The sequence below is a fragment of the Coenobita brevimanus genome, chromosome 7 (genome assembly GCF_032717465.1).
Source record: "Coenobita brevimanus isolate Jiangsu-jjx chromosome 7, ASM3271746v2, whole genome shotgun sequence".
Classification (NCBI taxonomy): domain Eukaryota; kingdom Metazoa; phylum Arthropoda; class Malacostraca; order Decapoda; family Coenobitidae; genus Coenobita; species Coenobita brevimanus.
In genome coordinates this window covers 23974230-23998058 of record NC_136960.1, presented here as the reverse complement: position 1 = coordinate 23998058, position 23829 = coordinate 23974230, and the positions used below count along the sequence as shown (strand labels likewise).

The window sequence follows — 23829 nt, the reverse complement described above, 5'->3', positions numbered from 1 at the left end:
GCATTCGCAGCCACCAGCTTCGTCTGCCCCGCGTCCAGAATCCATCATCCCTACTATATGAACACACACATACACACACACACACACACACACACACAGGTCGCTAATTAAGTTAGGGCTGACTAACACTTGGCTGGCAGAATACTACAACTCCAGGGCCGTATATATCTGTGTGACAGTAGGCTTCCCAGGAAGTACCCTTTAATTTTGTATATGGTGGTGTTACGGTAGCTGGTGTTGCCCGTTGATTGTGGGAACATTACTGATACTGTATATAAAAGGATAACCCACAGGATGATATGCGCAAAACAAAGCGTTGAAGACAGATGCTACGGGGTCTTTCTTAGCTAACAATAATATAGATTAAAGCATTGCATCATCATCATCATCATTATCACCATCATCATTCATCATCATCATCATCAAGACAGAGAGACAGACAGACATATGTACCAAACCATTCACAAGTGCCCTTAGTGCGAATTGCGAAAGGTATAACAAGAAGAAAATGGAAAAACATATAAAGTAACCTACTGTACAGATATAGATATGTAAGCAAGCATACGAGTACAATAAGAGTAGAACACATTTACATACAAAAGAATAATAACTAAACACAATGTAAAACGAAATCCCCGAAATTATTCACAAATTCCTACGAAAACAAAGGCATAAATCACACAAAGCAAAGATAAACACAAGCATAAACAAAGCGAAATCACAAACACAGGTAAATACATAATTAGTTTTTACACACAATTACATATTATACGTCAAATATTTAAGGAAGAAAAAACACTCTAAATTAAATAAACAAACACTTGCCAAAAACACTGACATTAGCACACCCACTCGTCTCACATCACACTCATCCCGACAGTCATTCGCCAACCTGAGTCAGCTAAAGGGATGACTCACAAAATTGTCCATCCCATCTTATCCCCTCTTTCTTTTTCCTGGAGGCGCATCTTGCTGGATATACATCTTTTTTCGTCCGCCAATGTGGGTTTTTGTATCCTGTATCGTACTGTTTAGCTGGTGGAAAAGAAACTGGTTTGTGGAAATGAACGAGAAATCGTCACATAAAGAGACCTCGTTGGATAGAGGAACAGACGAGAGCAGAAGATAGATATACCATAACCGTCATAATAACAATGTAGTTGGTAGACGGAGTAACCTGCAGTATGTTGCACCATGATATCGTCGATGGTGGTCAAAGAAACGGGCTTGTTCAGCACAGAATTGGCTGGATGGGCTGAAATAATGTACGTGGTCGGATCTGGGGCAGGAAATTACACCCTGAAGAAATGGATAATGTAGGAGTTTGTGGTTTGAATGCAAAAAAAGTGGAAACGTCAGAGGGTAAGGGAATGGACGTGGGGGACAAAGATGCAGGTGGAATAAGGTGCAGTTACGATGAGGGGTGTGGCTGGATATGAGAGTATACCCTGCGAAAAGTAATGCTGTGGGGTTCATGGTATAAGTGCAATGAAGGTATTTTCAAGGCATTTATTAAAATAAGCTGGCATTGCTCTTGTCTTTCGATGCAGGCATTAAAAGAAAGTGCATGAATGGAGATGGTCAGGTCAGGTCTTTCGCAAAACAAGAACCGGTGGACAGCTAGGGTTACTTAGCAGCAGCCCCGAAATTTTGTGAAAGGAAGAGGGAAAAAACAAAATGGACATGAAAGTAGGATTTGTTGGGACTGGTGTTACGGAACAGAGAGAGATAATGAACACTTCAAGTGAGAATACTAAAATTACTACTGTCCCATAAAGTTCCAGGTTCAAAACAAAAGACTTAGTTAAAATTACAAGTTAAAGTTTAGTACTCAAATTAACAACTAAACATTCAGGACTCATAAGGATAATGTAATGGCAAAACAGGTTACATATATGGTTAACTGCAATAGCCTCTATTAACACGAATTTAGTAAAAGCAAATTTATCTAAGTCAGCCATGATAAATGAGAAAACCGGATAATGCTCAGTAAAAGCAATATATTGCAGATACAAACCATTATTAATACTGGCTGACATTAAAAACTCTACATGAATCACAAAAACCTTACCAGGCCTACGAATTAACGCCTTAGGCCATACAGTACAAGAAAAATGGTAACAACACTTATACTCAAATTATACAGCGGCTAGATGGCTGGAGACTTCCTGAGCACTCACAAAAATAATAATACACTATACAGGGGAGGACAGAGATGTGAACAAAATGAGGAGTAGATCTAAGTGGCAACTAATGCAGAGACTGAGCTCATTATACAGGGGGCCGGCAGAGCTTGATTCAACTTGCAAGAAGGACGCGGAAATGAAGGCACAGAAGACGAAGAGTTGACACTCCTGCTCTGAACAACAGAAAGAACGACTTACTCTACTATAAGGGGAAGAAGGGGGATGTGAGGTAGAACACACAAGCCTGGTCACTATGGAAGCCACGTGGCGAATCGTGATGAAACATGCAGCATACTGTACATTAGAATTATACAAAGGATGATGAAATCATAGGCTATGTAACACTGGGCATAATAGGCTAGTGACCACTAGGTAAGAAATAAAAGATTGGAGAAGCCTTCATCCTGTACTAAACTGTTTCACACTGTTGATGATGATTTTACCACTATTAGTGTCTCATCTCCTTTTCCCACTTAACTCTCTGTCTGTCTGTCTGTCTCTCTGTCTCTCTGTCTCTGTCTCTCTCTCTCTCTGTCTCTCTCTCTCTCTCTCTCTCTCTTCTCAGGAATGTGGAGGTGACCCACAGTAATGCCGTTTCTCTCTCTCTCTCTCTCTCTCTCTCTCTCTCTCTCTCTCTCTCTCTCTCTCTCTCTCAGGAGTATGGAGGTGACTTTCAGTAATGCCGAACGACCTCATTCTGTCTGGCTGCTCGGCTGAAGTTTCTTCATTTCTTTTTCCTCTGCTGGAACTGGACTTTATTGTTTATTTATTTAATTATTTTTTTGGTGTATATGTGTTGTGACGACTAGAGGAAAAATAATTACATCAACATCGGTATCTTCACCATCATCATAATCATGATAATCACCGCCATTATCTGCATCAACATAGTCTCTTGAACAGTAACCGTCATTGTCATCTCCATCATCGTTCTCGCTGCCACTTCACCATCATCATCTTTGTCTTTGTCATCGTTAACATAATTAATGTAGTCGCAGTCATCAGTACTATCGTACCATCATCATCATAATCATCGCAATCACTGGAGCTCTTACCTACTCCAATAAAAGTAGCTAGTTAGCAGAATCTACAGACAGGAAGCTAAGTAGGAAATCAGAAAAATGTCAGCAGAGTACCCAGTGAAATGGGCCAAGCAGCCATTCATCGTTATTCTCTCTTCCCCGAGGGTATCTTTTCATATTTTTGTGGGAGTATCTTTAGGGAAGGCTCTGTCTACTGGTACAGATACTCCCACATCTAATAATATGACACTTTATTGACGAAATTAAGATAATTTTTACTTGGTAAGAGACTACTCACAACACAAGGAATTACTGGTATGATTCCCAGTCCTCCCAGTCGGAACCTACGACTCTGAAATAGATGCAAGTGTTACACCACTTGATAATATGAGGTGTACCCATCAAAATGGAGGGGGTTGAGGGAAGGGGAGGGGAGAAGGGAAAGTAAGAAACTGAATGTGAGTGGGAAGGGAGAGAGAAAGCTGAGATAGAAAAAAAAATACAGGAGAGGATAAAGAATCGGGAAGGGGAAAGGAAATAATAACGGAAAGGGAGTGAAATTGTGAAGGGGAGGGAGGGAGAGAATGAACGAAAGGAAGAGAGTTGAGGGAAAAAATGAAGGAAAGGAGAGAGGAAGATGAGGAAAGCAGGAAAGCAGGAAGGAGTATGACAAGCAATGAGAGAGAGAGAGAGAGAGAGAGAGAGAGAGAGAGAGAGAAATGAAGAACTTTCGAGAAGATAATGCTCTGTTGCCCATATTGGTGATAAAATGAGGCGTGAAATAATTGTAAAAAGGAGTGTGTTACTCTCTTCATTAACATGGCGTGTTTGGGTGGCTAATTCTTGTAGTTACCAAACGCTTTTATTCAGCTTAGACGAGCCACATGTTACTGAAGGGATTTATCAAGGTCTTACCATACTTAAGCCTGTGACATACTTCGGGGGGGAGGGAGGGGGAGGGAGGAGGAGGCTGGGGGAGAGAGGACTGAGAACTTCGAAAGCATTTTATGATTTCTCAAATTTTATCCTATTTTTCTTATAAAGAGATCCATACAGGGGAATAGGAACAAACCCAGCGTTGTCACATTGCTTCACAGTTGAAGGCTGCCTGTAAATGAAGGCTCATTCAGTAGCAGCAAAACAAACACAGCGATGCCACTCCACTCCACATTTGATGCCTGCCTGCAAACATGGCTCTAGAGGGTGGGGGGAGGGGAAGATGGTAAGCACTGTACCAGGATTGCAGGCATAATAATTAATTCACACTAATGTAAATCAAAGATTTGATCAATGGTTGCAAATAAATGCTATTGCGTTAACTAATTCATAATATTGATGGGAAAATGGAAAGAATGAAACTGAGTTTACCTTAAATTTAAAGAGAAAGTGGGTCCAAATGTTTAATGAAACAGAATGACGTGAATCAATGTTCTGGGTAGCGGTTGACGTAATTATATGGCAATAAAGACCCGGATAATGCCAAGTATTCGACCTAGAGTAGATTATTCTGACTTTTTTTTTTACAGAAGGAGACCATGACGGAGGGGGCCTAAAAAGAGGGGAAAGAAAGGAGCAGAGGGGACAAAAAAAGGGGAAATCTAGGTGCAGAAGGAGGAGAGGGGAAGCGAGGACAAAGAATAAAGGAGAAGAAAAGCCTTATGTAAGAAGAGGAGGGGATAGAGTGAAAGTTGAGGAACAGGAGGAACGGGCATGAAGAGAAGACAGAAGGAGGAGAAGCAGCAGCAGAAGCCAGGATAAAGAGAAGACAGGGGGACGAGGAGGGGGTGAAGGAGGGAAGGGGGAGAAACGAGGACGGAGAGGAGAGATTAAGTGAAATGGGGAGAAGCGAAGTGAGTGAGGGAAGGAAAGAAGTCGATCTGTGAGACAGAGAGAGAAAAAGATGATAATCTGAACCAATTGGGTAGAAAGACATTGAGACTGAACTGAAGGAAGGAGGGGAGGAGTGAGAGGAGGAGGGATGAGGGAGAGAGATGGACCGAAGGAAGGAAGGAAAAGTTGATCTGATGACGGAAGAAGAGGAAGAGGGAGTGATGAGGAGTAAGAAGGTGAAATCCGCAGGTGAAGAGAAAGAGAGATGGATAAGGAAACAAGGAAAAAAAGAAGGGAATGAACCCGATATGGTGTGATTACTTGCATGCGGAAAGATGAAAACAGGGAAGGAGGGAGAGGCGGATAAGATAGGAAGAGAGATTAATTGACAGATGGATGGAACAGAGAGAAGGAAGAAGGGAAGAAAGGAAGAGAAGAAGGAACGGAATGCTAAAACGTACAGAAGAGAGAAGGAAATAAAGTAGGCAACCAAAAGGACCTGGGACGTATTATGCTGAGACTGCGAATAAATGAAGATAACGAGATAAAAAGAAAGAGATAAGAGATAAAGTGAAGGAAAGATGGAAAAGAGGAAATGATGGAACAGAAGGCTATTTTCAGGAACTGGAAAGAAGGCAGTTAAGACAAGAATAAAGGTTGAGACGAGGATGAGGAGGAAGAGAAATTAGAGTGAAGAGGAAGAGGAAAGAACAAAAGGAAGAAGAAGCATAAGAGGAGGAAGAATGAGAATAGAAGGCCTGAGAGCAGGAAGAGGAAGAAAAGAAGGAAAAGGAGGATGAGGAAGGCAAAGAGAATGAAGAAGAATAGATCAAGGAAAGGAGTGAGGTAAATATGAGGAGGGGGATGAGAGAATGAGGAAAGAAAAATGAAGAGGGGAGAGGAAGACGAAAAGATAAGGGAAAGGAGGAAGAATATGAGGAACAGAAGAAAACCTGAAGAAAAGGAAAGAAAGTAACAATGAACAGAAGCAGAACAGGAAGAAGAGCAAGAAGAGCATGGACACGAGGTGGAAGAGAAGTGATATGAAAAGGAATAGGAAAAAGACTAGGAGGAAGAATAAGAAGACAAGGAAGTGGATGGGGACGTAAAGTTGATGTGGAAAGAGAGAGAGAGAGAGAGAGAGAGAGAGAGAGAGAGAGAGAGAGAGAGAGAGAGAGATTTAATAAATGAAGCTGAGGAAGGTTAGGTAAAGGTGGGGTTAGACTCCATGAGACACGGCCAAGATGCTCATCTCAGTTACATAGACCTTTGAGCTGCGGTGGGTTATTGGCCCAATATAATGGGATACAAGGTGACTGCATCATCCAGGCTACCACAGTTACCTCCTCCAGGCAATACCGAGGCCTTCATTTTACCTACTAAAGCACAAAGTTTGGATGGGAAACATGAGTTGAATGACGCCAACTGCCCGCACCAGGATTCGAGCCATGGACAAACGTACAGTCAGCTTAGTTGTCAGTGATGCTAACCACTTACCCACGCCAGCGTGAATAATAATAATGTTGATGTGGTGATGAATACGAAAGGACGAATGGAAAGAAGGAAGTAGGGAAGGAAGGAAGGACAGGAAGAAAATATATCGTGGGAAAAGGTGGGAAAAGGAAGCATAATGTTGACGCCAACGAAGGTAGGCAAGAAATAACCAAGAGAGGAAAGAATAAGAAAATACAGAAAGGAAGGTATGAAAGCTGGAAGCAAGAAAGAGAGAAAAAAGAAGGAACGAAAACTGACAGAAACCGGGGGAAGAAAGTAAGGAAAGAAGAAAAAAGATGTAAGGATCAGTGACAGAAATGCTGGACGGGCGAAATTAAGGAAGGAAGGAACTAGACGATAGAGGAAGGGATCAGTATGAATATAGGCTAAGCTTAAACTTTATTTTCCAGTTATAGTGAAGGAAAAGCAAGGCAGAGCAAGAAGGGAGATGAATGCATGGATGGAACAAAGGAAGGTACAAGAAGCCAGAGAAAAGGACCTATGTTATTTGCTGCATATATTACTATTACGATGATGAACAACAAACGGTTCAAAAAGATGAATAAATAAGTGAATGAGGGAAATAAGGAAGGAAGGAAGGATGGATGGATGGTTAGATGGATGGATGGATGGATGAATGGGCGGGTGGATGGAAGAAACTACTAAACGGATTAATGTTAATAGTTGCTTATCGCACTGTTATGGTGATGAATAAGGAAGCTTAGAAAGAGAGAGAGAGAGAGAGAGAGAGAGAGAGAGAGAGAGAGAGAGAGAGGGAGAGACAGACAGACAGACAGACAGACAGACAGACAGACAGACAGAGAGCGAGAGAGAAAGAGAGAGAAGGAAGGGTGGGAGGAAGGAAAGATGGATGGATGGATAGCAGGATGAAAGGGGGGATTAGTGTCAATAAATGCCTAGATTGCTGTCATGGCGGAGACTTAGAAAGGGTAAAGCAAGAGAATGAAAGGAAGTGAGGAAGGAAGAAAGGATGGATGGATAGATGGATGGAAGAATGGATGCACAGATGGATAGATGGAGGGAGGTCGTCCCCGCCCCTGATGGGCTCGGGGAAGGGTATTGTTTTCACTCGGTTTGGTTGTCTGCTTGTTTGTCTGTCTGTCTGTCTGTTAACAACTTTACGAGAAAACTACTGGTGCAATTTTGACAAAAATTACAGGGATGATTGGCTATGACCTTCTAATCATCTTATTAAATTTTGGGCCAAATTGGGCCAAGGCCCAGGCTGAAGGCAAAAAAAAAAAAAAAAAAAAAAATGTAAAACAAATTGCCATAACTCCCTTCAAATTCGTCATATTGACATGAAACCAAAACCTAAATGTGCATCTTTCAAATCTGCATTCTGTAACATGCCTTATTACATCAGCGAGGTCACCCCCAGTTAGCGGCAGGGGAGTCAGTGTTTGGTGGGTTGGGCCTAAGATTTCAAATGGTCATAAAATAGTCAGTTTTCACCCGATTTATCCCAAATTTGATATGACATCTTTGACTAGATATCCTGTTGTGTTTACACGTCAGCACTAAAATGACTGCCGGGGACAGCTTTGCTGTGCTTTGGAACCGTTTCTTGTTAGAGAAAGCCTTTGCGTTTCACTGAAGATGAATAACAAGGAGTCTAAAGTCATGTTTAATAACCAAGCCAAAATTAGGGAAATAAGAATCCAAAAAGAAGCTTTAGAAGTAGTTGATGAATATGTATACCTAGGGCAATGTGTACAGACTAATCCGTCATTCAGACCTGAAATATATAAACGTATAAAGCTGAAAAGAAGCATGTTTGGTAGACAAAGTATATTAAAAAGCACTTATCCATTGTGCTGAAAGTGCAATTTTTTTTAACCAGTGCACTCTCCCCGTAATGCCTTGTGGCTCAGAGATATGGACAACGGCAGAACTATCGGAAAGAAAGATGAGAAGTGCCCACAAAGGTATGGAAGGATTGTTGCTAAAATCACTTCATATGGTAGGAAAGAACCAACTTGGATTGGGAAAAATACTGAAGTAGAAGACGGAATAAAATCGTTAAAAAGGAAGAAATGACAGTGAACGGGTCATATTTGTATAAGACACGATAACGGACAGGGATAGAAACAGACTGGGTAACAATCGCACCACCTAGTTGCAAGGCCAGCAACTTGGTGGTGCGATGAAACAGATAATTACATCACAAGATACAGGGTCCCAGACAAAGGAAAACGAGCAAGCCATGAACACAGAAAATTCGTTAGCAATGTGATTGGAATGAAAGAGCACAAGACCTGTGTATCTCATCTCTGAGGTAATAGATGCTTGAAGTACGGGTAGCGGACTCAGGTAAATCTTATCACCCACAGATGGATAATAATATGCAACTCTTCATTATAAACTAACGCCTATAAATCCAGCAATTAAAGAGAAAGACGAGGGACTGAATGACTGTAGTTGTCTATACCATTATACGAATTACTTGTTTACTGTGTAATGTAGAACGATATGCAGAGTATTCTATATGTAAAGGTCCTCTTTCACTCCGCTGGGGGACTGCTTGTGTGTTGCAGGGACGGCTCAGTCAGCCCTATCAATGTCCATCCTGCTTCATGCATTCAGTTCCCACCCTCACTACCTAATTCACACCCACACCAGTAGACTGCTCCTCCCGGACCACTTAAGATACTGCAAGGTGAGTCTGTAGTGGAGCTCTATTTACGGTCCACCGTGAATGGCAGTGTGTGTGGAAAACTTGATTGTCCCTATAATGATTGTAATGTGCTGGGATTGACTCTCTTTGGGGATTGATTGGCTTGTACACTATGCAGTAGTAGTAGTAGTAGTAGTAGTAGTAGTAGCTACAAGCCCAGGCTTATCTGAAAGTGGACCCGTGAACCGCAGGAAACTAATGCTGCAGAGCACCATCCATCTTCAGTCGGTGGTAGAGGGTAGCGTTGAGGAGTGGTTATGCATCCAGGCAAGTTCTCCATCCGGGTGCATCAGCATCTTCACGGGAGGGCGCCCCTCTCCAGCAGGAGTGTACAGTAATATCTTACAATCAAAATGTACTTCTCTGTTCTTGTAATTAGCGTACTGCACGGTGAGATGTGAAAAATAAAAAAGTGATGTTATGTGAGGCATGATGCGTGGGGGGACATTATGAAATATGAGTGATAATATTAAGTGATAATTTAATCGTGAAGTGTCAGTGTAAGATGTTTGGTGAATATTTTGATATGGAGTGATAATGTGATGCGAGACGAAGTTTGAGATTCCTTAGGCGGTCCTGATGTACGGGAGCCACGTAATTGGGTGATGTAGGCTTTGTTGAATATCAAGTAACAATAAGAAGTGACTTGACCCTTGAGTTGTCTGAGGTGGTATTATTAGGTTAGATGTACTGTAAAGCGACCCTGGGAGGAGAAGTGAAGTTAAAGTTTGATGTCGTAGGGAATGGTATTAAGGAGACGTGATGTGATGTGAAGTGTCAGTGTGAGGTGAGTGAATGTTAAAATTTCACAAACCGGTGATGATATGTGATGTATGCTGCTAATGTGAGAGGATAATGTTAAGCGAAAGCTGAGATGTCATAGGTATGGTGGTAGGTTGACTTGTGTAATACGGAATGAAGCAAAATGAATGTTGCCATGTTTGACATTGATGTTATTGAGTGATATGTGCGTAATGTGTGGTAAAATGAAGTTAATGTTGAGGTGTCTGAAGGCGGTGGTGTTAGGTGTTAGGTAATTGAAGCGACAGTGTAGGGGAGGTGAAATGAAAGTTGAGATGCCACAGAAAATGGTGTTAGATGATACTACTTAGTGTGAGGATTAGTGAAGTGAATCTTAAAATGTTTGAAAAGGTGACCGTAGGTGATAGTGAAATGACAGTGCGGGAAAGTGAATTTTAGAGTGTATGAAAGAATTCATTATAAACGTGTATATCATATGAAATGAGTGTAAGGGGAACTAAAGTGAATGTGGAAGAGTCTCTGAGAGATGATGAGACTGTAAAATGATATAAAATGAAATGAATGTTGACATGACTTAGAGAATGTACTGTAATGTGAAGGGGCAATGTGAGGTAGTCATGTGAACGTTCAGATGTCTCAGAGAAAGGTAACAGATGATCTGATGAAAATGAGGTAACAATGTGAGATGAGGTAAAGTGAAAGGTTAGGTGCTTGAGAGAAGTGATATTAGTTGAGTAAAGAAAAGCAAATGTCAACGTTTCTAAGAGGATAATGTGCAGATGATATTATGTAGTGAGAAGTGATTGTGTATTGAAGTGAAAGTAGAAATGACTAACTGATATGATCATAGGTGATGTAAAGTGAGGGGAAGCTTAATGAAAAGACTTATTCAGTATCGTCAAGAAATGATGCTAGATGATTTAAGTAATTGCAAGAGACTGTCAGGTGAAGCGATATAAATGCTATTATGTGTAAGTGAATAAGGTTATTGATTCAAGCAATGTAATAGTGTAGGGTGCAGTCAGTGTTAAAGCAGAATGTCGTAGAGAATGGTGTACGGTGATGCTAAGTAGTGTAAGCTGAAGTATGGTGAAGTGAAGTAGCTTTCGACGTTTGAAAGAGGTGATGTTAAATGAGCTGACAGTGTAAGGTGACGTGGAGTTAAAGCCAAGATATCCAATAGGATGGTACTTGGTGATTATAAGTGATGTGAGGTGAAGTGAATTTCATGATGACATGTTGTTGAGACTGATATTTGGCGGAATGTGTTTGGTTAGGTGATGTGAATGATGAGATGTCATGGAGTAATGGTTGCAGGTGATGTATAATGAAAGGAGTATTGAAATGAGCCAGGACAGTGAAGACATGCAAAATGTATAGTGTGAACTATATGAGATGAGTGTCAGCTACGAAACGACCTCTTCTTAGTCGATGAAACGTGATCTACCTTGTTGTGTAATGCTGAGATACTATCTTCTCTCAGTCTTTATATGTGTATGTATAAATCCATATATATATATATATATATAAATATATATATATATATATATATATATATATATATATATTCATCATCCAATCCTACATTGCCCCATGAGGAGCGTAGGAGTCCGGGGCTAGGCATTGGTCCCGACATTTAAGATGAGAGTGACCAGCCTCACTCATCCCTAAGTGGCATTACATGAGCAATCAACCCGAACCATCCCTTGGATATAAACCTTCACAGGCCCAATCCGATTGGAGCGCAATAATTACCCACTAAACCACCAGACGCCAAAATTTGGTTATATGGTTACCATCCAGAGTAGTAAATGGTTTCCTGGTGTACATGAAAACATTTGGCTTGTCACTCAGTGTAGAGTCACCCACAGGTAGAAGGAAGAGGAAAGAATGAAGGAAAGAAAGACAGAAGAGGGAGTGTAAAGTTACCCATAAGCAGAAGGACAAGGAAAGAATGAAGGAAAGGAAGACAGAAGAGGATGGAAGGAAAAAAGGATGGAGGAGAGGAAAGGGCAGACACCCGACAGCAGTACTACATCGCGTGAGTGGATGGTGAGCGCGCCCACCTACCACTCTATATATATATATATATATATATATATATATATATATATATATATATATATATATATTTATATATATGTGTGTGTGTGTACACGAGTATATATACAGAGAGAGTCAGAGAGAGAAATGGGAGTTGATAGGTGGAACAGTTTGACCTGACGTGCACAGTATTATCTGATGAATAACAATGACTTGGTTCAAGAGAGGCGCGGCACGGAGGTGGCAGGGTTGCCCAGAGCTGAGAAAAGGGGTGTGATGTAAGCCAGGGTTAAATGTGGCCTAACTACAGGTGAGGCAGGATATGTAAGGACAGCAAGGCAGAGGCAGCTGGGACAGGGTGAGTCAGGGCTGGATGAGGCAATGTTGGGAGGGGCAGGGGCAGGAGAGACAATGTAAGGTAAGGTTATCAGTGCTAGGTGAATATAGGAATGTATACCTGAGTGAAAGATAAAAACGGTAGATTACTAGTGGAGAAGGGAGAAAAAGTGAGCAGATGGAGAGAACACTTTAAGGAATTGTTGAACGTAGAGGATGGAAGTAATGCGAGTATAAGTGGTTGGGGAATGGCTGGGAGAAGGAGGGAGGTGAAAAGACAAGAAGAAATCAGTAGGATGGAAGTTGCGGAAGCGATGAAGAAAGTCAAAATGGGGAAGGCCCCAGGAATTGATGGAGTGTGTGGTGAAATACTGAAGCATGGAGGAGAGATAGTAGTCGAATGGATGTGGAAGATGTGCAGATTGGTCTGGGAGGAAGGTAGAGTCCCGGAGGATTGGAAGTCATGTATAATTATTCCCTTGTACAAAGGGAATGGGGAAAAAGAAGTGTGTGGTAATCATAGGGGCATTTGTCTTCTTAGTATAATAGGAAAAGTATAAGGTAGGATACTTATTGACAGAGTTAGGGAAATAATAGAGGAAATACTTGTAGAAGAACAGGGAGGCTTTAGGAAGGGAAGAGGTTGTGTAGATCAGATATTCATTGTTAGATCTTTAGTGGAAAAGTTTCTAGAGAATGGAAAGAAGTTGTATGCGGCATTCATGGATTTGGAGAAAACATATGACAGGGTCGATAGACAAGGATTGTGAAGAATATTAAGAATAAATGGAGTAGATGGGAAGCTGTTGAATGCTGTGAAGAGTATGTATCAGGGTGGTAAGGCTGCAGTGCGTGTGGATAGTGAACTGAGTGAGTTTTTCTATTTGAAGGTTGGGTTGAAACAGAGGTGTGTCATGTCTCCATGGTTGTTCAGTCTGTATATGGATAGGGTTATAAAAGAGATACAAGGTAGGGCGGTGGATGTTGGAGTGGCCCTACTGAGAGAGGGCAGTGTTTGGAAACTCCTTGTACTGCTGTTTGCAGATGATACTGTGTTGTTAAGTGAAGACGAAGGGGAGCTGCAAGGCTTGATGGATGACTCTGGGAGAGTATGTAAGAAACGGAATCTAAAGGTGAGTGTAGGGAAGTGTAAAGTTATGATCTTCGAAAGAGGTAAAGTCAGTGCATGGAGAGTGAGGTTGGATGATGAGGAAATGAAAAATCTGAGTAAGTTTAAGTATTTGGGTAGTGTGATGAATAAGGATGGAAGTTTGGAGGGTGAAGTGCTTGAAGGGGTACATCAAGGAAGAAAGGTTGATGGTTCCTTGAAGGCAGTGATAAGAAACAGGGAAGTGAGCATGGAATTGAAAAAGCTACTACATGACAGTATTGTGATACCAACTCTAATGTATGGAAGTGAAGCTTGGACGTTATTGGAGGGACACAAGTCAGGAGTGAGAGCAGTGGAAATGACTTATTTGAGAGTAGCCTGTGGAGTCACATTGAGAGACAGACTGACAAATGAGGATATAAAGGAGCATTGTGGTGTGGATGTGGATGTGATAGGAAGCGTTAGGAGAAACACACTGAGTTGGTCTGGCCATGTGGAGAGGATGGAGAGTGAGAGACTGACGAGGAGAGTGTATCTGAGGTGGAGGTGGAGAGAGGGAGGGGAACGCCAAGGATGAGATGGATGGATGGAGTGGAGAGGTATATGAGAGAGGGGGGTGTGAACTGGGAGCAGGGCAGTGAAATGACGGGGGACAGGGTGATGTGGAGGCGATTTGTTTATGGCCACCCTGTATGGGATGAAGGCGCCTGACAATAGACAGATAGATATCTGAAGTCTTCACCTAGTTATAAATACCAGAACATTGTACATAATTTTTATGCTCAAAAAAATACCGAAGGTGCTTTACCTGAAGGCCAAGCTACCAGTGATCTGCAGAATTACTTCAGTCTGTTGCTGCGCTCTTACCCCCGTTAACCAGTTTACATTGTCTTTCTATTACATGTGTTGGGTTTTCGATTTGGACATGATAGCCCTTTCCGAATGGTTCTGCCCTCCTCCTAGGCGCCAAAAATACTCATGTGTCACCACTTCGGTACTAATACCCATGCTTAATACTGAATGCATGCTAGGGCTGTCTAAGTCAGGATTAGTACATTGGACTTAGCAGGGATGTTTTCATCTGATGTTAGTGGGTGTTGGGGAAGATTAAATCCCTTTTAAACTTATTCTGTTAGCTAAAATTTTCCCTGCTGCGCCGTGGGATGAAACTCTTATCAAATCAAACAACAGACGCCTAAAAGTACTCGACCGCCACCTTTCATTACAGCCGTAACTGATGTCATATTATGTAATCTTTTGATGCTTGTAATATGGCTTAAACATTTCCTTATTTATCTGAAAGCTTTTGTTGATTGGTATCAAAATGATTATATATATATATATATATATATATATATATATATATATATATATATATATATATATATATATATATATATATATATATATATATATATATATATATATATGTATATATATATATATGGAACCTCTGTGGTACAGTGGTAAAGTGTGCGTTTCGCACGCTGGTGAGCGCGGGTTCACCTCCAGCCAGAGTTGTAAAAACTTTGGGGAGCGTTCACCAAGCCACTTGCTACTTTGGCGGACACAAGGGGTGCTGTGGTTGAACCAGTGTCGCATACTACAGTAGTATGTTTTGCACCCAATCGGCTTAAGGCGGGCCGATTACACTTGGTTCACAGACTACTCATACATCCAAAGCCACTACAACACTACAATCACACTCACAAGCACTTCTCACCCTATATACAGTCTCTACAAGACAGCCTAAGCCACTAGGTAGGGATACATTGGCTGAATCAACCCTGCTTCGGTAGGGATAGGCCGGTCCTGCAGTGTGTGTGTGTGTGTGTGTGTGTGTGTGTGTGTGTGTGTGTATCTTAATTCTCTAATGATTAAGAATACGTACCGACCACCTCAGTCTGTGTTAAAGTTTATACTTATATCTGAAATCTTCCGACACCTGACAGGCCAAGGTAACCACCGTTTGTAATATGTCATCAGGCTGCTGCTCTTTTCTCGTTCATGCCATCTATTTACTTAACCCTTCACCCGCCACTGCAGAGAGAGAGAGAGAGAGAGAGAGAGAGAGAGAGAGAGATTATATCCAGCGCTGAAACAGTCCTCCTTCCCCTCCTTCCCTGCATGGAAAAAAAGAAATGCTCAAATAGGAGAGAGTGCTGTAATGTATGAAGTGCTTGAAGGGGTACATCAAGGAAGAAAGGTTGCTGGTTCCTTGAAGGCAGTGATAAAAAACAGGGAAGTGAGCATGGAATTGAAAAAGCTATTACATGACGGTATTGTGATACCAACTCAAACGTATAGAAGTGAGGCTTGGACGCGAGACCAGTTAAAGAAGAGGGGCCTGAGTTGATGTGTGTGTGTGTGTGTGTGTGTGTGTGTGTGTGTGTGTGAGAGAGAGAGAGAGAGAGAGAGAGAGAGAGAGAGAGAGAGAGATTAAGATGTAAAGTGGGATGAGGAAGAAATAAGACAGAAGGAGAGAGAACCAGGGAGAAAGGAATGAACTTGTACAGCATGATATGAGTCAAAGAAACAGGAAGAGAGGAAGAAAGCGGGAGATGAAGATAGTACGACTGAGAATAGTAGACAACAGTAACAAAGATAGTCGAAGAATGGGTGAGATAGGTAAGCGAGATGTGGAGAGCGGTTCGTTGAGGAAGATAGGACAAAGAAAAAATAATTAGTAGTAGAAAAGTCAAAACTAGTATGAGGGGGCAGACAAAATGAATGAGACAGGGGAGGGAGGTTGGAAGAGGAGAAGGAAAACAACTGGAGGGAGCTAAACATAGGAATATAGGAAGAATGAGATACGAATGAAGACAGGGAGAGGGAAACGGGGCAAGGAGAGAGATAGAGAGTTGGGTAGCGACGGAGCTGGTAAGAGAAATAGAGAGGAGTTCAGAGAAAGCAGAGACACCGATGTGATAGAGAGATCAATCTGTGCATTTGATGTAGTCTGGGTGGGGTAGAGAGAGAGAGAGAGAGAGAGAGAGAGAGAGAGAGAGAATAAAACAAAGATCGATAAGGAATAAGGGAAAACAGTGGAAACAATATTTAGGAGAAGAAAAATTAAAGAAAAATAATAATAAAAATGCAGCCTCTAGGTGGAGGATGAAGCAGAAAAAGTCAAGAGAAATATTGAATGATTTGGAACAAAGAAAGTAACAAAAAAAGCTAATCCTTTCAGTGCGATAGAATTATTTTCCTTCTAATAGAGAATGTAATTTTCCTTAGGAAGTAATTATTTACATTTGTGGAATAGAGAGAGGCTTCCATAATACACCATACGGTTATATCTCATTTTGCCACATTTCACACCTTCCCTTCCTTGTAGCCACACTTCACCCCACCACACCTTACACAGTCACACATCGCACTGCTACAGCTCACACCACCATACATGACACAACCACACCTCACATTGCCACACCCCACACCGCCATACTTCAAACTGCCACACCTTACACTGCTACATCTCACACCTACATCTGGTAAATTACCAATATGCCGGGAATCGAACCAGGGACTCTCAGGTGAGAGCCAGGCAGCATACCACTACACCACGACCAGGTAAAAGTTAACTCACGTTGTCACAATCTTGTAACCAACGTCCCTCCGCCCCCACTGTGGGCATCAAGAGGATGAGTTAACCCCCTGGCCCACAGTGGGGGCGGAGGGACGTTGGTTACAAGATTGTGACAACGTGAGTTAACTTTTACCTGGTCGTGGTGTAGTGGTATGCTGCCTGGCTCTCACCTGAGAGTCCCTGGTTCGATTCCCGGCATATTGGTAATTTACCAGATGATTTTTCCTGTGTACAGTACAGGTTTCTCCCTTCACACCTACATACTTCATACTCTCACACCTTACACCGCCACATATCACACGGCCATATTTCACACAACCACACCTCATACTATTACACCACACATCTCACACTGCCACACCTGACAGGGCCATACTTCACACTCTCACACCTCATAATGCCACACCTCATACTGCCAAACCTGACACTGCCACATCTCACCCTCCCATACATCACATCGTCATGCTTTTCACTACCACACCTCACACGGCCATACCTCACATGGATACACACTACACTGCCACAAATGTTTACGTGACGTGGCCATATCTCACACAGCCACACCTCACACCACCACAGCTTACACGGCCATACGTGACACTGCGACACCCCACACCGTCACACTTACCACCATCATACTTAATACTGCCACACTTAACACCGATATACTAGACGTTGTCACACCTACCACCGCCACGCCCCATACTCCTTCACTTCACACTGCCACACCTCACACTGCCTCACCTCATACTGCCACATAAACATTGCCACTCCTCACAGCGTAATACCTCCACCCCCACTCCTTATACACACTCTACATTGCCACAACATAAACAACTCACAGTACTTCACCTCACAGCCATTTATCATACTGCCACACCTTACACTGAATCCACCTCTCAGTACCCCACCACACACACACACACACACACACACACACACACACACGGCAATATTTCACAAGGCAGCACCTTCCCTCTTCTTTATTACTGGTGAGGTGACTGGAAGTGACAGCACGCTCTGAGCCATTGGATATTACAGTTTAATTTTAGCCACAAATGATTTTCCTGTAATACTCAATGCAAGGACTTATAAGACACTTCCTACCACCTACTCTTCGCTAACCATGTGACCTCAAACACTGACCCTGTGATATTTTACCTCCCTCCATGATCCTCTGACATCTGACTCAGTCCTTTGGGCCCCCAGCTTTGATTCACCAACCTTTGGTTTTCGAGTAAACCCTATGTCCTCCATCTTGAGCCTCCGAGTGCCACCTGGACCGTGTGCCGGGTGAGGTGTGAAACGCGACATATCAGCAGTGTCTATGTACGCTCGGCTACCCACAGCATGACATATGGCTGGATTCGTGCACGACTGGCAAGGGAGGAGAGGGGAGGGAGGAAGAAAAAGAAGAATACGAAGGCTCAGAATCAATTCTTATCTGGATACCAACATACAGTCTTATCCCAGAATACAACATGTAACAATCAAATTTTCATATAGGTTTCCAGCTGCACCGCTGAGTGAACAGGGATAAAGGGTCAACAAAATTTGTCCAGGGCCCATATTCTTATCACGCAAGGAAACTAACAAGCACCTTGTCTTAAATGCTTTATATTACTTCTTTTTGTCCTCCCATGTATTATATAAATCTTTTTGGCATTGCGATCCTCTGCATAAATAGTGTACAAAATGATATTAACCAGATATATGCAAAAATAAATCACTAATGAGGAGGTGCTAGAGACCCTCCTTAATTGACGAGAATATGGACTCGAGTCTGATCATACCAGGGGGAGTTTTTCCAGACGTGACTTGGATGTGCTGACCATTAAACTACCTGCTCTTCGTACGTGGGAGGGAAGAACGAGAACGGGTAGGGGGAGAAGAGAAAAAAACAGGTGGTCGGGAAGCGGAATGAGGACTGCCTATAGTGAGCTTATTCTGACATGACAGTGGTCCCTAGCAATGGTGAAAGGTAGCCAAACAGAAGGTTTGATTTGTCTAGAAACCAAGAAGACTCATTCGTACCTCTTAACCAAGGCTCATTGAATTTCATGCAACCAAGATTATTGGATACAAGCTGTGTGAGTGACTAAGTTTCGTTAGATGAAAAGAAACCGACAATAGTAAACCCTTGTACTGTATTTCATGTTACACTTATTTTCCTTTATGTTAAATGTCTTTTTCATCATTTTTATATTTTCCCTTGCAGTTCCCTCTCATTCGCTCACTTTTCATTTACTTCTGTGCAAAGCTCGTCTCTTTCAAAGTGAGTTCGAGAAAAGAATTACAAAATAATAAGAGGTTATTTTGAGATTCCTCAAAATATTAAACTTAAAGGACTTGAATTCATAGGTAAAGGGAGAAACAGACTGAGGCAGACAGTTCCAGAGTTGACTAAATGTGTACATTAAAGACTGACATTACCATATAACTCTTGAAGCTGAGAGTTGGATGGAACAAGGATGAAAAGGTGTTGCCAGACAGGTGCCTCGTGCCATCACTGGAGACCTACAACACAGGAACTTTTAGGCATCCACAGCCAGGTATCGTTGATTGCTTTGCGACTTACCTCAGGAGCTACACTACCTGAATTTTGTGCGTCACTGAAACTGAGTCGTTCGTCCTGTAAGGTAGTTACTGCTTTATTCCAAATTTGTCATACTTGCGCTCATTGCACAACTTTGTTTGCATAAGTAGCCTAAAGCCGAAAAGAATGTGTTGCCATACGCCAAAATACAATACTGTATATAAATATATATATATATATATATATATATATATATATATCTATATATATATATATATAGAGAGAGAGAGAGAGAGAGAGAGAGAGAGAGAGAGAGAGAGAGAGAGAGAGAGAGAGACAGACAGACAGACAGACAGACAGACAGACAGATATATATATATATATATATATAGATAAATATATATATAGATAGATATATATATATATATATATATATATATATATATATATATCAGACAAAAAAATTCATATTCACTTTGTGCCCCACATCCTGCTCATTAAAGAAATAATAATAATAATAATAATAATAATAATAATAATAATAATTATTATTATTATTATTATTATTATTATTATTATATAATATTGATAGTAACAAAAACAACACCAATAAAGCTCTCGTTTCCCAGCTGCCTTCATAAATCATTTTCATGAACTTCCAGTATATGTTATTTTCGCCTTACGCTATCTTGCCCCCATTAATGCATTTTATCACCAACATTATTGCAATTTCACCGGCGATTTTTCACATTTGCTCCAATAACTTTGTTTTTTATCCTCCCGTGCGTAAACTTGTCGACCCCCTGACAAAGTTACTCCTCGTGTAAAAATGATCATTCGGTAAAAATTCATCATCTGTTGCACTTTCAGTTAGTTTAAACTGGAATAAAAGAGAGAGTGTTATGATGAGTTGGCTAAACTGAATTTGGTTGAGTCTGGTTGGTTTGGATGGGTTGCTTTTTGTTCAGTTGAACTGGGTTAGTAGGCTGATTGCAGTGTGGTTTGATTTGATTGGGTTTGATTTTATTGGGTTTGTCTGGCCTGAACTAGGTTAGGTCCTGGACTCGGTTGCAGTGACTTGGGTTGTGTTGGATCCAGTCACCTTTGGATGAGCTGAACTTGGTTGGGTTGTGGGTTGAACTGGGTCAGGTTGGGTCAAGTTGAGTTTGGATGAACTAAACTGGCTTGGGTTGTGGGTTGCGTTTGGTTGGATTGAGTCCATTTATTTTTTGTTGAGTTCAGCTGGACTGGGTTGAGTTGGGCTAGGTTTGATTGATTTAATTTGGCAAGAGTGGCTTTTAGTATTTATCTATTATTCCCTTACCCGTCCTCTTCAGCATTTTTTTTTTTATCTTAGCCATGGTACTCTTTCTGTCGAGTAGGCCGTGTAGACTAGATATCTAACAAAAGTAAGATAATGAAAGAGATAATTGAGCAAAGTAAGTACCACCAAACGTAAAGGCTACGAAGGATATGGTGGTGGTGGCGATAATGATATTCATATCATTTGTTGTTATCATGTTTGGTCTTTATTCCTGAATTTAGCTGCTTACTGTATCTATGCTCCCATTTGTTCTTTGTCATCCAACGTTTGCTGTTAGCTGGCTGTGCATTTACTGATGTTCCATTGTTGTTTTTTCTTCACCAAGAAGGGTAATCAGAATTCGTGTTTTTCCTTTATTGTGTAACTTCCTCCGTCCCTAACTCAGTGACTCACTCACTGAATTACTGTACTTTCTTGAACAACTGTGCCCATGCCTTATGGGAGGATCCAACCCTTATAGTCCAGTTACCATTTCTATGAATCCTTAAGTGAACCTAGAAATTTTTAATAGTACAAAGTTTTTTTTGCATGTTCATATTGACTTCTTTGGGGAAAATCAAAGTGGCTGCCCTGACCACCAACTAGAAGAGAGTCGATTATATCCTTTGAATAAAGCATGATAGAACTGAGTTTTTGGTATCCTGACCTATGTTTTGGGGTACGTGGCATCCAATGCAGCAAGTTTATAGGACGGTACACATCGACATTATGATTTAATTGGAAAATGATCGCCATTTTGGTTTGAAAATTTTTGGAAAAATCATCCAGAAATATATACTTGCATGTGTCATTGTCAATTTTACACACACACACACACACACACACACACACACACACACACACACACACAGACCTCTCTCTCTCTCTCTCTCTCTCTCTCTCTCTCTCTCTCTCTATATATATATATATATATATATATATATATATATATGAAGCCTCTGTGGTACAGTGGTAGAGTGTGCGGTTTAATACATGGGAGAACGAGGGTTCGTGCCTCGCCTGGGTAATAAATGTTGGGAGTGTTCACCCGGCCACGTACTGCTTTGGCGGACATAACGGGTGCTGTGGCTAAACCAGTGTTACATACTATTAAGTATGCTTGCACCCCAGTCGGCTTGCATGGGCCGATTACACTTGGTTCACAGACTACATACACATCCAAAGCCACTCCAACATTGCAATCATACAATCTATACCAGACAGCCTCATCCACTTTGTAGAGATACATAGGCTGTATCATCCCCACTTTGGTTGGGATTGGTCAGTCCTGCAGTGGACACTCAATCTACTGCTGCTGCTGCTGATATATATATATATATATATATATATATATATATATATATATTGCCAGACGCCGCAATCCCGTTCGGGGTGGCCACAAACAAATCGCCTCCACGTCGCCCTGTCCCCCTCCATTTCACTGCCCCGCTCCCAACTCACACACCCCTCTCTCATATACCTATCCACCTCATCCCTCCATCTCATCCTCGGCCTCCCCCTCCCTCTTCCCCCCTCCACCTCACTCACATACATTCTCTTCGTCAGTCTTTCACCCTCCATCCTCTCCACATGGCCAAATCACCTCAGTGTATTCCTCCTAACGCTTCCTATCACATCCACATCCACACCACAGCGCTCCTTTATATTCTCATTTGTCAGCCTGTCTCTCCATGTGACTCCACAGGCTCCTCTTAAATAACTCATTTCCACTGCTCTCACTCTTGACTTGTGTCCTTCCAGCTACGTCCAAGCTTCACTTCCATACTTTAGAGTTGATATCACAATACTGTCGTGTAGTAACTTTTTCACTTCCATGCTCACTTCCCTGCCTCTTACTCGTATCACTGCTTTCAAGGAACCAGCAACCTTTCTTCCCTGCTGTACCCTTTCAAGCACTTCACCCTACAAACCTCCATACTTAATCATCACACTACCCAAGTACTTAAACGTACTCACATTTTCCAATTCCTCACCATCCAACCTCGCTGTACATTCACTGACTTCAGCTCTCTCGAACACGATAACTTTACTCTTCCCTACATTCACCTTTAGATTCCGTTTCTTACACACTCTCCCAAACTCATCCACCAAGCCTTGCAGCTCTCCTTCGTCTTCACTTAACAACACAGTATCATCTGCAAACAACAGTACAGGGAGTTTCCAAACACTACCGTCTCTCACCAGGGCCACTCCAACATCCACTACCCTACCTTGTACCTCTTTTATTATCCCATCCATGTACAGATTGAACAACCTTGGAGACGTGACACATCCCTGTTTCAACCCAACCTTCAAAGAGAAAAATTCACTCAGTTTACCATCCACATGCACTGCAGCCTTAGCACCATCATACATACTCTTCACAGCATTCAACAACTTCCCATCTACTCCATATATACTTAATACTTTCCACAATCCTTGTCTATCCACCCTGTCATATGCTTTCTCCAAATCCATGAAAGCCGCATACACGATTCCCAGTGCAGCAGCCATGGCAGCAACATCTCCATCCTCACCTCCTGCTCCAGCCTTCGACCCGTCGAGGGGGGCTCCCACAGCAGGTTCCCAGCCACCACGGGCCCACACCACCTCTGGCATCGTGAAATGGTACAACGCCAGGGCAGGGTAGGGATTCATTCGGCGCCAGGACACCGGCGCCGATGTATTCGTGCACCGCCTGGGGATCGATTGCACCAATTCACGGGGCCGGAAACGCCCGTTACGACAGGGCGAGGCTGTCGTGTTTGATCTCCTACAGGCACCGAAGGGTCCTGAGGCTATACATGTTACTAGACCGAGAGGTGCGGCTGTGCAGGGCTCTGCTCATGCACGGCGGCGCCCCTCGGCTCGGAATCGTGAGCCCAAGGATCCCCGTTGCACTGGGGAGATTGACACGAT

At 42.1% G+C, this 23829-nt stretch overlaps 1 pseudogene; it reads right to left on the bottom strand.

Moving 5' to 3' along the window:
• LOC145403998 (SCAN domain-containing protein 3-like) overlaps positions 1–23529 on the bottom strand; it is a 56508-nt pseudogene extending 32979 nt beyond the window's left edge.
• Positions 23530–23829: the final 300 nt, after the last annotated feature.